Source organism: Mixophyes fleayi, chromosome 8 (genome assembly GCF_038048845.1).
Source record: "Mixophyes fleayi isolate aMixFle1 chromosome 8, aMixFle1.hap1, whole genome shotgun sequence".
In the NCBI taxonomy this organism is placed as follows: domain Eukaryota; kingdom Metazoa; phylum Chordata; class Amphibia; order Anura; family Limnodynastidae; genus Mixophyes; species Mixophyes fleayi.
Genome location: NC_134409.1, coordinates 104734259 through 104746897, shown reverse-complemented (window position 1 = coordinate 104746897; position 12639 = coordinate 104734259).

Here is a 12639-nt window from a genome sequence, read left to right as displayed (position 1 = left end):
CGTGACAGATTTGATCCTCCCACTAGCTTGTCATGTATGTCTCAATTTCTAAACTCCCCACTTACTACTGTGATGAAAGCAATGAACATTGGAGATTAGGGGTCAGATATAGGAAGGATTAGCCAGTGAATTAATGCCGCAGTCAGTTTCAATTTACTAAAACAGTAATGTGTGGCACTTTGTGATTATATTGTTATATTTACAAATAATAACAGGAAATGAATTGAAATAATGTTCAGAGTTTTTGGGCATATGGGAGTTGTCCCTGATTCTGAGTCCCTACTGCAAGGGAGTAGTTAGCTGCAGGTATATATGGGCATCGGTGCCAGCTCTGTGGGTGGTCGATCACCCCAAATACTTGTGCTGGTGCAACTAGTCATGTCTATGCATTCAATTTTTCAGTGAGGGTGAAATCTGAGTTCACCAATCATTAATCATTTAAAAAAAAGGTGTCTCCTATGTATGTGGCCTATTTACCTTCCTGGCGATAATTAGGATTTTTTTTTTATCATGGTTTATGACAGTTTAACAAAACACTCACAAGATACTCATCTGCCTTGGTGATAATAACCAGAAGTGGTAAGGGATAACGTACAACTTCGTCAGGCCAGTCCTTGCAGGTGTACGCTTGTGTGAGCTGGTTTGCCTATTTGGACGTGTGCAGCAGAACTGATTTGGGCTTTCAGTTCCACTAATGTGGAGCAAAAATTCTAATAGGAGATTAGAAAATAAATAAAAAAATAAAAAATACAAATCTAATTCATTTTAAAAGATGCTATTGTGGTGTTACAGGTACCAGTGCAATGCTTGTTTAATAGGCTTCTCCATGCAAAGGAATGGGGAATCTTTTGCCAATGAATCTTACTACTGGCATAGGTTATCATCCGCAATAACAGTGTTTTTGCCAGCGGTAGCCCTTTGATGACAGTGTTTTCACCGGTGAGAGAGCTTTATGCCCATTATCTTGTTGATCTGCCCCTTCCACAGTTTTGTGTCACATTCATTTGTGTGATGTTGTATCTAATCTATTTATCTATGGGACAATAAGAGTTTGATACAAGTGCCACAGACTGCATATTGGTTCAACCAATGAGAAAAGTGCTCAATAGAGCTACATGATCCAGTCACATAGGGGTCTATTATGAAGGATTTTTCCTGTGTTAAACACCCGAAAACAACAGTTTTTGGGTGTTTACCGCGAAATTACTATGTATTATTGAAGCATCGCAGCAGATATCTCAGATATCTGCTGCTTTACATTTGCTATCGTTTTTCTGAGCACTCCCCATAACAGTGTATGGGAAGTGCTCAGAACCGCTATGTATGACAGTCTATTTAGAGAAACTTTTCTCTTTTTTTAAAGAGAAGAGCTGGACAGCGCATTTGTGGAGGGATCATGTGATCCCTCCCTGTCACTCATCCTGCAGTTTGCCGGCCAGGATGTTACTGCGCATGCACCAACTTTTCAGTCGGTACATGCGCACTAACAAAAAAGGAAAAAAAAAGAGAAGATCACCGCAGCCTTTAAACTTGAGAAAAGACTGCGATGATCAGGTGAGTCACTTCTCAGGGACAGCAGTCTATCGGCACTGCTGTCCCTGAGAAGTTTTTTAATACATAGCCGTTACTTTTCAATCCTTATCAAGGAGATAAGGATTGAAAAGTATCAAGTGAAAAAAAGGAAGGGTCATAAATAGACCCCTATTTATGTCGGTTTGGGGGTCAGAGGGTTATTTGAGTATAGAAGGAGAATAAATGCAAGTTTGAGTGAACTGTGTAGAGTGGTGGTAATCGGGTAGAATAGTCTAGAGGGATAAGAAAATAGTTTGGGAATTTGATAAGTGTGCCTGAATGGGTGAGTTTTCAGATAAAGCTTGAAGGTGTGGAGACTAGGGGATAGACTTATTGTCACTCACCGGACCGTAAGTGCCTCTTCTTCTGTTATTAGGAACCGTGGCCGTCCGCCGTCCTGATGGTCTGCGCATGCGCAGCCTCTATGAACCCTTCAGACCTGTTGCCTTTAGTTAATTGGCTGATCAGGCAACACTCCCTATTTAAAGCACCTGTGTTCATTACCTCGTTGCCTGATCTTGGAGTCTCATTCCCTGTGAGTCTCTGAAGGTGTTCCTGTGTTTCATCGTGTCTTCAGTTCCAGCTGATTCCTGACTATTGCATTGCCGGTTTCCAGACCGCTTCAACTCTCCTGTGTTTCATCGTGTCTTCAGTTCCAGCTGATTCCTGACTATTGCATTGCCGGTTTCCAGACCGCTTCAACTCTCCTGTGTTTCATCGTGTCTTCAGTCCCAGCTGATTCCTGACTATTGTATTGCCGGTTTCCAGACCGCTTCAACTCTCCTGTGTTTCATCGTGTCTTCAGTTCCTGCTGATTTCTGCAAGAATCATCATTGCTCCACTCGTGTCAAGTTCTCTGCCTGTGTGCTACACAGACACGGATTACCGCTACCACTCTCCTGTGGTCTCTACTCGTGTCGGCGTTCAGCCGCTCAGCTATCCCTGTGTTTCTCTCGTGACAGCCTGCTCAACTGAATCGCGGTATGCTTACCTTCTATTGACTTTACTAGTTTATTGCATATCCGCTTGGACTGTGTCCTGCTCATCTACGGAGTCCTCTATCTTAAGAAGATATAGATGCTATTGACTTTGTCTCTTTTGACCTGGATCTCAGTAGTGACTTTGTATCTCTCAAGCAGCGCTTGTCATTTGCTATTGTATTGTATATACCATTTGGGATCAAGTTCCTTGTGCTCTCCGTGTTACCTTCTATGTTCCACTCATCTACACTAGTGCCTATCCTCACCTATAGCAGTGGTACAACTTGCTGAACGCAGACCACTGACTCCCAGTTTCCTATTGGCACCAGTTACAAGTTTCCTCACTATAAGCAGTGGTACAACTTGCTGTACGCAGACCACTGACTTCCCCGTTACCTACTTGCACCTGGAACCAGTCCCATCACTACAAGCAGTGGTACAACTTGCTGTACACAGACCACTGACTTTCCTCACGTCTTCACGTCCATCAAGATCCTCGTGTTCATATTGTCTAATCCATAACCAGTTGCTGCTAGTCATAGACTTTCCTTTAGCATCCTCTCACCATCTGCTGATTCTTCTATTCCGCTTGTCACCCTACTATCAGAGGACCACTGTGTGTATACACTGCTCTGATAAGACTACATCTGGTGATATCCTGGGCAAAGACTCCCAGTGCCTGTGACACTTATAGTACAAGGAAGGGAATTCAGCACCATGGGTACATCCAAAAAAGGCGTGTAACCAGGAATGGAAGCAGGTAACGAGTGTGGTTGAAAGAAGAACAGAACAGAAAGGTTGGGTTGAAGTGAAGAGATGTTGATACAGTTTTGTTAATAGCCTTATATTTTATAAAAAGTACTTTATTACTATTTTGTTCAGTAAAATACAGGAAATTAATGTAGGGATTCACGGAGTGAGGCAGCAGTATAACAACATTTTGCAAGGAAAATTAGTTTAGCTTCGGCATTTAAAATAGGCTGTAAGGGTGAAAGTCTTGTTAGGGAGAGTTAAGTAAGTAGAGGTTTACAATAGTTAATGAAGGAGATAATGAGTGCACAAATTTAGGTTTTTGTATCGTCTTGTGTGTGATACATGAGTATTCTGGAAATGTTTCTTAGCTGTATGTAACAAGATCTGGATACAGATTGGATGTGGGGAACAAATGACATTTCTGAGTTAAGGATGACACCTAGGCATCAAGTTTGATGGGTAAAATGTATTGTTGTGTTGTGCTCAGTTTCAAAAAAGAATTATATTGAGGGGGTGAGCGGACATCCAAGGTGAAATAGCAGAAATGCAATCAGTAAAGTGTCCCAACACAGATATAGGGAGATATGGAGAGGAAAGATACATTTGGGTATCATAGAGATGATACTGAAATCTAAAGGAGCTCATTAGTTTTCCAAGAGAACTGATATAGATGGAAGAGCATATGGCCTAGGACGGAACCTTGTGGTATTTTTCCTGATAGATGAAACAAAGAGGGCGTTGATCCAGAAAAATGAACATTAAAAGAGTGATTTCATAAGAGGGATGAGAACTAGAGAAAGTGTCCTGAAAACCTAGGGAATGTAGCATTTGTATGAGAAGTGAGTGATCAGCAGTGTCAAATGCAACAAAGAGGTCCAGGAGAAGGGTTCCTTAGATTTAGCATTGATCAAATAATTGACTCCTTTGTCAGTGTAGTCTCTGGGGAGTGTTGGGAGCACAAGACTGACTGAAAGGGTCCAATAGATTGTGTGAGGAAAGAAAGCATGTGAGGCAAGTGTAGGCAAGACTTTCAAAAAGCTTTGAGAGGTATGGGATTGGAGAGATGGGATAATCTGAGAGTTTGAGTCAGAATGATTTCATTTTCATAATAGGGGTAATACATGTGTGCTTAAATAATGTTGGTAAGATAACAGTGGAGATAGAAAAATTACAGATTTTAGTTAAGGCTGAGACTTGACCAGGAAACATGGATTGACTGATTTGTGAGGGTATGGGTCATGTGGAAAGGTAGTTGACCCATACCAAGAAGAGATTAGATACTACATCTTGATTTGTGGAATCAAATGAAGAGAAGATGCCAGGAAACAAATTGAGTAGGTTCAAGGAAGAGGATATCATTGCATGTCAGATCTTGAAGTAAGAAACAAAATCTTGGGAATTGGTGGTGGTCAGAGAGATTGGCTTAGAAGCTTTCAGAAGAGATATAAATGTATTAAAGAGTTATTTCAGGCTAGAACTCTGAGCAGAGATAAGTGATTGGAAGTATGTTTGTTTGGCAGTGTCTAACGCATTTTGATAAGAGTGGTACATATCAGTAATTTGTAGTGCAAGACTTTTGCATATCTCGGTCTACTTTGTCAGAAAGTTTGTGAAGTAGTGTTTTCTTTAGTGGGCCATGGCTGACACTAAGAGCAAAATGAGGCTGAAATCGCATTATTAAAAGCTGTTGCTAGGGTTTGGTTAAAATGTGGTACTTCCAGATCTGGATAAGTTGTATATCCAACCTTCAACTTAGATCACAGGGAGAGTCACCATGAAAAAATATTCGTTCCCTCCTTCTACAGCCTGATAAATAGGGTCTCCAACTGCCCTTCTCCTCACACTGGTGACTACAATGCAGAGCCCACATTAGTGGCTAATATAAAAGCTGAGCCCATCTAGGGACTAGTGTAGAAAAAAGACTCCCAATTAGGTAGATAATGTATAAAATAGAGCTAAGGTGTAAGCTAATGTATAAAATTGACTACCACTGTAGTGGCTAGTAAAATCAGATCTCCAGCCTAGTGGATAGTATTTAAAGTAAATCTCCGTTCTTTTTTTTTCTTTTTTTTATTTATAAAATATAATATAAATAACAAATTTGTCCCACAATATAATTGTACAATACATAAACAGTTTAAAATGATTAAAAAAAAAAGATATAATTTAATTTTATACATGATCAATATACCATATTTACACAATCTTTAATACACCTTCCAGGTGCGGTTAATTGATCAAAATGGAGTCTAAACCTACTCCACCAACCCTGCGCTTGACATGGAATCTACTTCATTTAATATTTGAATAGGGGGATTATTTAAAACGATCCTTTCCTCCTACCATTCCCCTTCAGAATCCTCTTTAAGCTCCTCACACTCACCTACAAGGCCCTCGCCAACTCCACTGCGCCCTACATCTCCACCCTCCTCTCTATTCATGCTCCATCCCGCCCTAACCGTTCTGCCTCTGACCGTCGCCTCTCTTCCCCCCTTATAACCTCCTCCCACGCGCGTATCCAAGACTTCGCCCGCGCTGCCCCCCTCCACTGGAACAAGCTCCCTCCCTCCATCAGAACTTCCCCTAATCTGTCCAGTTTCAAACAGGCCCTAAAAACCCACCTTTTTCTTAAAGCCTTTCTGTCTCCCACTTAACTTCCTACCTTATCTTCTGCCTCCGTCCCCCTACTCTCCCTCTCTCCCCTGCATCTCTCTGTCTGTCCACCCCTCCCCTTAGATTGTACGCTCCTCTGAGCAGGGCCATCTCTCCTCCTGTTTCCACCACTTCTAACTCTGCTCTCCAGCTACTTAGCCCTCCTCTTCGAGGGTCCTCCACCCCATGTCCACTCTCGCTCCCTCCTCCCCCCTGGGGGTCTCCCTGTCTTCCGCGCCCTCCTTCTTGGGCCCCGTCGTTTGCGGATCCTCCCTCCCCCTTCCCCGCCCTCTCTAGCTGTGCATTGAGCTTACTGAGTTGCTGTGCTTACTGTTTACTGTACTGTGCAGTCTCCCATTGTATTGTAATTTATTTGTCTCTGTACAGCACTGCAGATGCCTTGTGGCGCCTTATAAATAAAAATTATTAATAATAATAATAATACCAGCTTGTAAATTTAAAACAAGAGGAAATCTGTAGTTTTAATGTGCTAGGTAATGAGTCAATAAGGCTCTCCCATATTTCAAAAAAGGAGCCTACTCTGCTCTCCTTATGCAAAGCGGTCTCAAGCCAATCCATTCTAAGTGCAAAAAACTATTTTGATTGAAAAAAATCTAAAGATGGCGGTTGTTCCTGTGTCCACATTGCCAAAACACTCTTCCGAGCCACAGCCGAAATAATCAGAAGTAGTTTTCTACTTCCCCTCGTTATACGAGAGGATACCATCTCAATTCCCAATACAGCCCATTCAGAAGACCAAGGAACATAGTTCAAAAGATACGTCAATGCATAGTGATGGACCTGTCGCCAAAAACGCTTAATATAGGGACATCCCCACATACAATGAAAGAACGTAGCCCCTGAACTATGACATTTCGGACATAAATTAGATTCAGTTAAACCCATAGTATATGCTCAGTGCGGAGATAAATATCCCCTATGAAAAATCTTATAGAACATTTCCCTATATGTAATTGCGGGTAGAGTCTTAATAAAAAATACAACTGTTTTCAAAATCATATCCAAAGTCACTTGAGGAAAAAAAATTCTCCAATAAGACAATCCAGAACACATTTTCGTGAAGTCAAATATTGCTTGTGAAAGTTTGTAACAGAAATAGCACTGCGACCTAACAATGGTTTAGAAATTACTATATCTAATTAGTTTGTCCAATCTTGGGCTGCAAGATATTTAATGTCTAACGACACATAATGTTGAGCCTGATAAATTGCAAAATATGGCCTAAATATGATAGGGGAAGACAACTCCATCTCCTCAATTGACCAATAACTTCTTTAATAATCGGACTAACATTCAAAGAATAAAGTTTATACATATTTTTTGGAAGTTGGATCCCCAAATATGTAAGTGAATGAGACGCCCACATAAACCCAAAGGCTCTACTCCATGTTGGTTTTGTTTCCGACCCCAAACCCATTGCCACAGATTTTTCCTTATTAACCGTGAATCCAGAAACCATCCCAAACTCTGCAAGTTTATCAAGCAATGGTGGTATCGGCAGATGTGGGTCGGAGACAAACACCAAAAGGTCGTCCGCAAAAGCTACCACTTTAATTTCCTCTGCCCCCAGAAAAATACCATGAAACTCTGGCATGTCTGTCAGAATACGTAGAAGAGGATCCAAGGCCAGATTAAAAAATAGGGGCGATAATGGGCATCCCTGCCACGTACCATGAGTCATGGTTATCAGTTCGCTATAAGTATCATTTACAAATAGACAAGTAGCTGTATTATTATATATGTATTTAACAAACTGAACAAATTCCTCGCCAAATTCCCGATGTTTAAATATAAGTTGCAAATGCTTCCATGAAATTTTATCAAATGCCTTTTCTGCATCTATATTTAACAGAACATCATCAGTCGCTTTAGTTATATATGTCGATTTAACAATAGCAGTCCGTACCCCTCACACAGAATAACGACCGTGAGTAAACCCCAACTGGTGGGATGTAATCAACTCAGGGAGAATACTTTGTAACCTGTTCGCCATTATTTTAGGAAGAATTTTAAAATCTTGGTTTCACAAAGTAATCGGACGATAAGATGATATCTTTTGTAAATCTTTTTTTGGCTTAGGAATAAATATTGTATAGGCTTCGTTAAGGTGATGGAAGGGAAGTTGCTCAGCATGCATTCTACGATACATAATAGAAAGAAATGATAATATATTAGGATGCAGACTTTTATAATATTCCCCACTTAAACCATCAGGTCCCGATGATTTACTAGGAGGTAAGGTCCTAATAACTAAATCGATTTCTCGTTCAGTAATCTCAGAATTTAAAACACTACGTTGTAGTTCAGTAAGTTTAGGCATTTTAGCTGACTGTATAAGAGAATGGTGGAGGGGTAGACCTTCCTTGTCTGCAGTATATAGTTTTTTATAATATACTTGAAACTGTTGAACAATCTCAGAAGATGACATATATCTATGACATGAATTAGGGTCCCTAATTGCCTCCACAAATTGTTTTTTCCGTTGAGTTTTTTTTAACACCTTCCCTGTCTTATTGACCCACCTATAGAATATATTTTTAGAATAATCCATTCTAGACTTTGCATTAGACGCCAATAAGTCTTCCAAGAGCTGATGTTTGTTCATATAAAAATCAAAAGAGGAAGCTGACGGAGACTTTATATAAGCGACAAATGCAGTTTTTACAGCTCCATACAAGAGGTCATATTTAATTTGATATTTTCTTTTCTGTTTTACCATATATTATTATTATTATTATTAATATTTATTTATAAGGCGCCACAAGGCGTCCGCAGCGCCGTACAGAGACAAACAAAATTACAATACAATGGGAGACAGCACAGTACAGTAAACACAGCAACTCAGTTAGCTCAATGCACAGCTAGAGAGGGCGGGGAAGGGGGAGGGAGGATCCGCAAACGACGGGGCCCAAGAAGGAGGGCGCGGAAGACAGGGAGACCCCCAGGGGGGAGGAGGGAGCGAGAGTGGACGTGGGGTGGAGGACCCTCGAGGAGGAGGGCTAAGTAGCTGGAGAGCAGAGTTAGAAGTGGTGGAAACAGGAGGAGAGATGGCCCTGCTCAGAGGAGCGTACAATCTAAGGGATACACAATGCACAATATATGGATACATATACACAATGATATGGCCCCTTAATACAACCTTGGATGTCTCCCAAAATAATACTACATCTTCCCAGTGCTCTAGGATGTCATCTACAAAATTCAGCCATTTATGATTAAGATAGTTTGTGAAATCATCTGACTGTGCTAAATATGTGGGAAACCTCCAAGACCGACGAATGGCCATACCAAAGCGTGCCCTGGAAGTTATCAGAACCGGGTCATGATCTGAAATTAGAATACTCCCAATTTGAGAATAACTTACTCTGGAAATCAACAAATTGGAGATCATCAAATAATCAATACATGAAAAAGTATGATATACCCCAGACTGAATGGTATAAGTTCTTTCAGTAGGGTTATGAACCCTCCATGGATTTATAATGATAATCCATGATTATCTTTAAAGTGCTGAATAGTATCCCATCCAGAACTGGCATAGGAAACAAAAATAGCGGATTTGTCCAATCGTGGATTATCTACCATATTAAAATCTCCTCCCACAATAAGAATGTTCCTCATTAATCAACAAATACAAAACAATATATCTACTCTCAGTATTAATTAACACATCTTCAATAGTATAGCGCAATATCTTATTCAAGAGTATTGCAACTCCTCGCTTTTCAGTTAAGTAAGTAGCAGAAATACAATCTTGAATCCATGAGGCTTTCAAAGTCATCCCCTGAGTGTAATTCCAATGTGTCTCCTGGATAAATACAATATCCAGAGACAAAGTCTTCAAATGAGTTGTCATTATCATCATCATCATCACCATTTATTTATATAGCGCCACTAATTCTGCAGCGCTGTATAGAGAACTCACTGACATCAGTTACTCACATCAGAGTTATAACTTTTTTCCGCTTAAGCATATGGAAGTCGAATAATTGGATGGAGTCAATTAATAACCATCAATTTAATTTTTACTATATGTGAAAATATTTGAATAGCACGCAACGGCGTGGAATGGTGTATTTATCAATAGTATATAGGAAATAACGGCGCTGGGGAAAATAGTTAATCGTCCAGATACACATAAAAAAAGTAAAAGAGATTGGTTAAATCCCACATATAAATTTTAATACATAACACAACAAAAATATAAATATAAATGCAAAAACAATACTAATAATAAAATGCTAAATTTATATTAATTGCAAAAATAAATCAATAGTCCATCCACTAGATATGGCTCTATGTGAGTATCAAATATCAAATATCCAAATAAATCTAATGATTCCATAAAATCTTTTTTAGGACTTTCCAGAAGTAATTAGAGGATCACGTGAAACCTCAAAAAATGTTGGATATATAGAAAAACGTTTTCCCATACACATTATTAGACTCCGATGAAAAATAAATTAGTATTCAAATAAAGCTCACCAAAGCAGTACAGTATATATCCACAAATAGTTCTCGTCAGGTGGACTATGGAAACTTCTTACCAGTATAGACAATACTCTGAAGACCCTCCAGAGGAAATTATAGCCAGGATCCATGGTGATGTGAGTTTTCGCGGACTTCACCGCTATATAGTAATCCAGTTACTCACTGTTAGTAGCCGTGCATTCTCCTGGTTAATCATGCATTCCATTAGGGGTACCTTCTTTTTCCTGCCGTCCAGAAACTAGATAGGGTAAATAATAGTTCCTGCTGCAAAAGATTCCTAGTATCACGCAAAGGAAACAAAACCACTGCTGTTGGGAGAAATAGCTGCTGCTGACACGTTTCGTTCCATCAACAGGACTTTCTCAATAGCATTTGCGAACACTTTTGCATACACATACACTCATACATTCACTTGTAAATAGTTCACCTTAATAAAGTTCCAAAACACAGTCATTTATAATCGAATGTAATAGATTTAATAGTTTAATATAATAATGTTAAAACCACTTTGTTTATATCTAAGGTTTGGGATTTAGGAAACATATCATGTTTAGTGTCATTCTAATCCACTTTTTCCCATCAGACATCCGCTACTATCGGCTAAGCGGTTGCATCTTGCGTATGAAAGTTATGGATGATAGAGGAATAATGATCAGAATGAGTGTGTATTGCAAATAGACTAGTTTAAACTCGCTTTTCGTCAGGAAGACACGTATACAGCTGTTGGAGAGTTGACCCCCACCCTTGGAGGGCATTGTTTGAACCGACCTATGACCTGCATTATACTTAACTGTCCTGAATCCTGAACCTATGGAAACACGCCAAGACATCACTTCTGTTTTTTTATGTATCACAAATTGTATATAAGCCAGGATCTGGGTCCACTATACAGTCTACCTGACCACAGACTTCAGGATTGAATGACTGTATGCTGGATCCAGGGCGCTTGCGTATGTATCGGCTGTACTTATTCTATTGAATTGTTATATATTGCATCTTGCTATTAAATCACTTTGTGCGTTAGAACCACACCAAATCGCAGCGGACAATTTTCATTGATAGCGACTAGATGAACATAACAAGCGGTGAATTCAATTCTCCTACATTCCAGGAGACAATATTAAATTTAGACTCCAACATCTTAAATACTCGATTTTTATCATAATATTATTTAGTTATCCTATCTCCTTTCTGGTCATTTATATATAAAGCAGGCCTCCAGTCTGGTGTCTAGTATAAAGCAGATATCCTTTAAATTGATTAAACTGTTTATTATTCATTTATACTCTTTACAAAGCACTCAGTATATTGACTGAAAGCAGTGCCAGCTTAAAGATCAATACGTAGAAGATCTGCAACAATCCAAAAAGAAGCACTGAAACAAGATTTGGCCAAAGTGAATATAAGTGCTGGCCTTACTCTGTGAGGAAGGAAGGATTATTTGGGTATCCTCTATTCCCAAAGGAGAGGCAAGAGGTGTATTTAACAGTTAAGCAAAATACATTTATATATGCAAGTTCATGGGCACTGGAGCAATAATTCCCAGGCATGAAGTGCATTAAATTATTAGCTGCTTTTTACATTCTGTAATGATGAGATATAGTCCGAAAACCCAAAAGGCGGTCAGACGTTCATGAAAGGACAAACTGTCAATTGATCAAAATCAGAGATAAGTGATTAATTTAATAGATGGAAGGCATTCGTTATAGTGAGAGTTTATTACAAATGTCCTTTTAAAAGATAATAACATAACCCATACAGCAAATAGCGGGATCTCTTTGTGCTGTTGCTATATGTAAAGAGCACAGACAGAGTGTACTGCACGAAAATCAGCAGCATTTTGTGCGGTCCAGCGCATAGCTTCAGGTAACAGGGAGGTTTCCCAGTGTTGAAAATTACATGTTGTATGGAGAGGGTATGTTTTTTTTAAAAGGAGCTGTCCACACTTGTATAGAGTAGCTTCTTTACATTTGGATTTGCTTAAACTGGAGGAAGGCAGATAGACCCCAAGGAATGACCCCTTTATCTCCGAAAAGACCTAATTGTCAGAAACTACCAGAGAGTTCTTGTTATATCAACCCCGAATATACCCATAAAGAGTGTGTGTATGTGTAAAAGATTAATCCCTTACAGCATACAACACACATAAGATATAAATATATATCTTAGT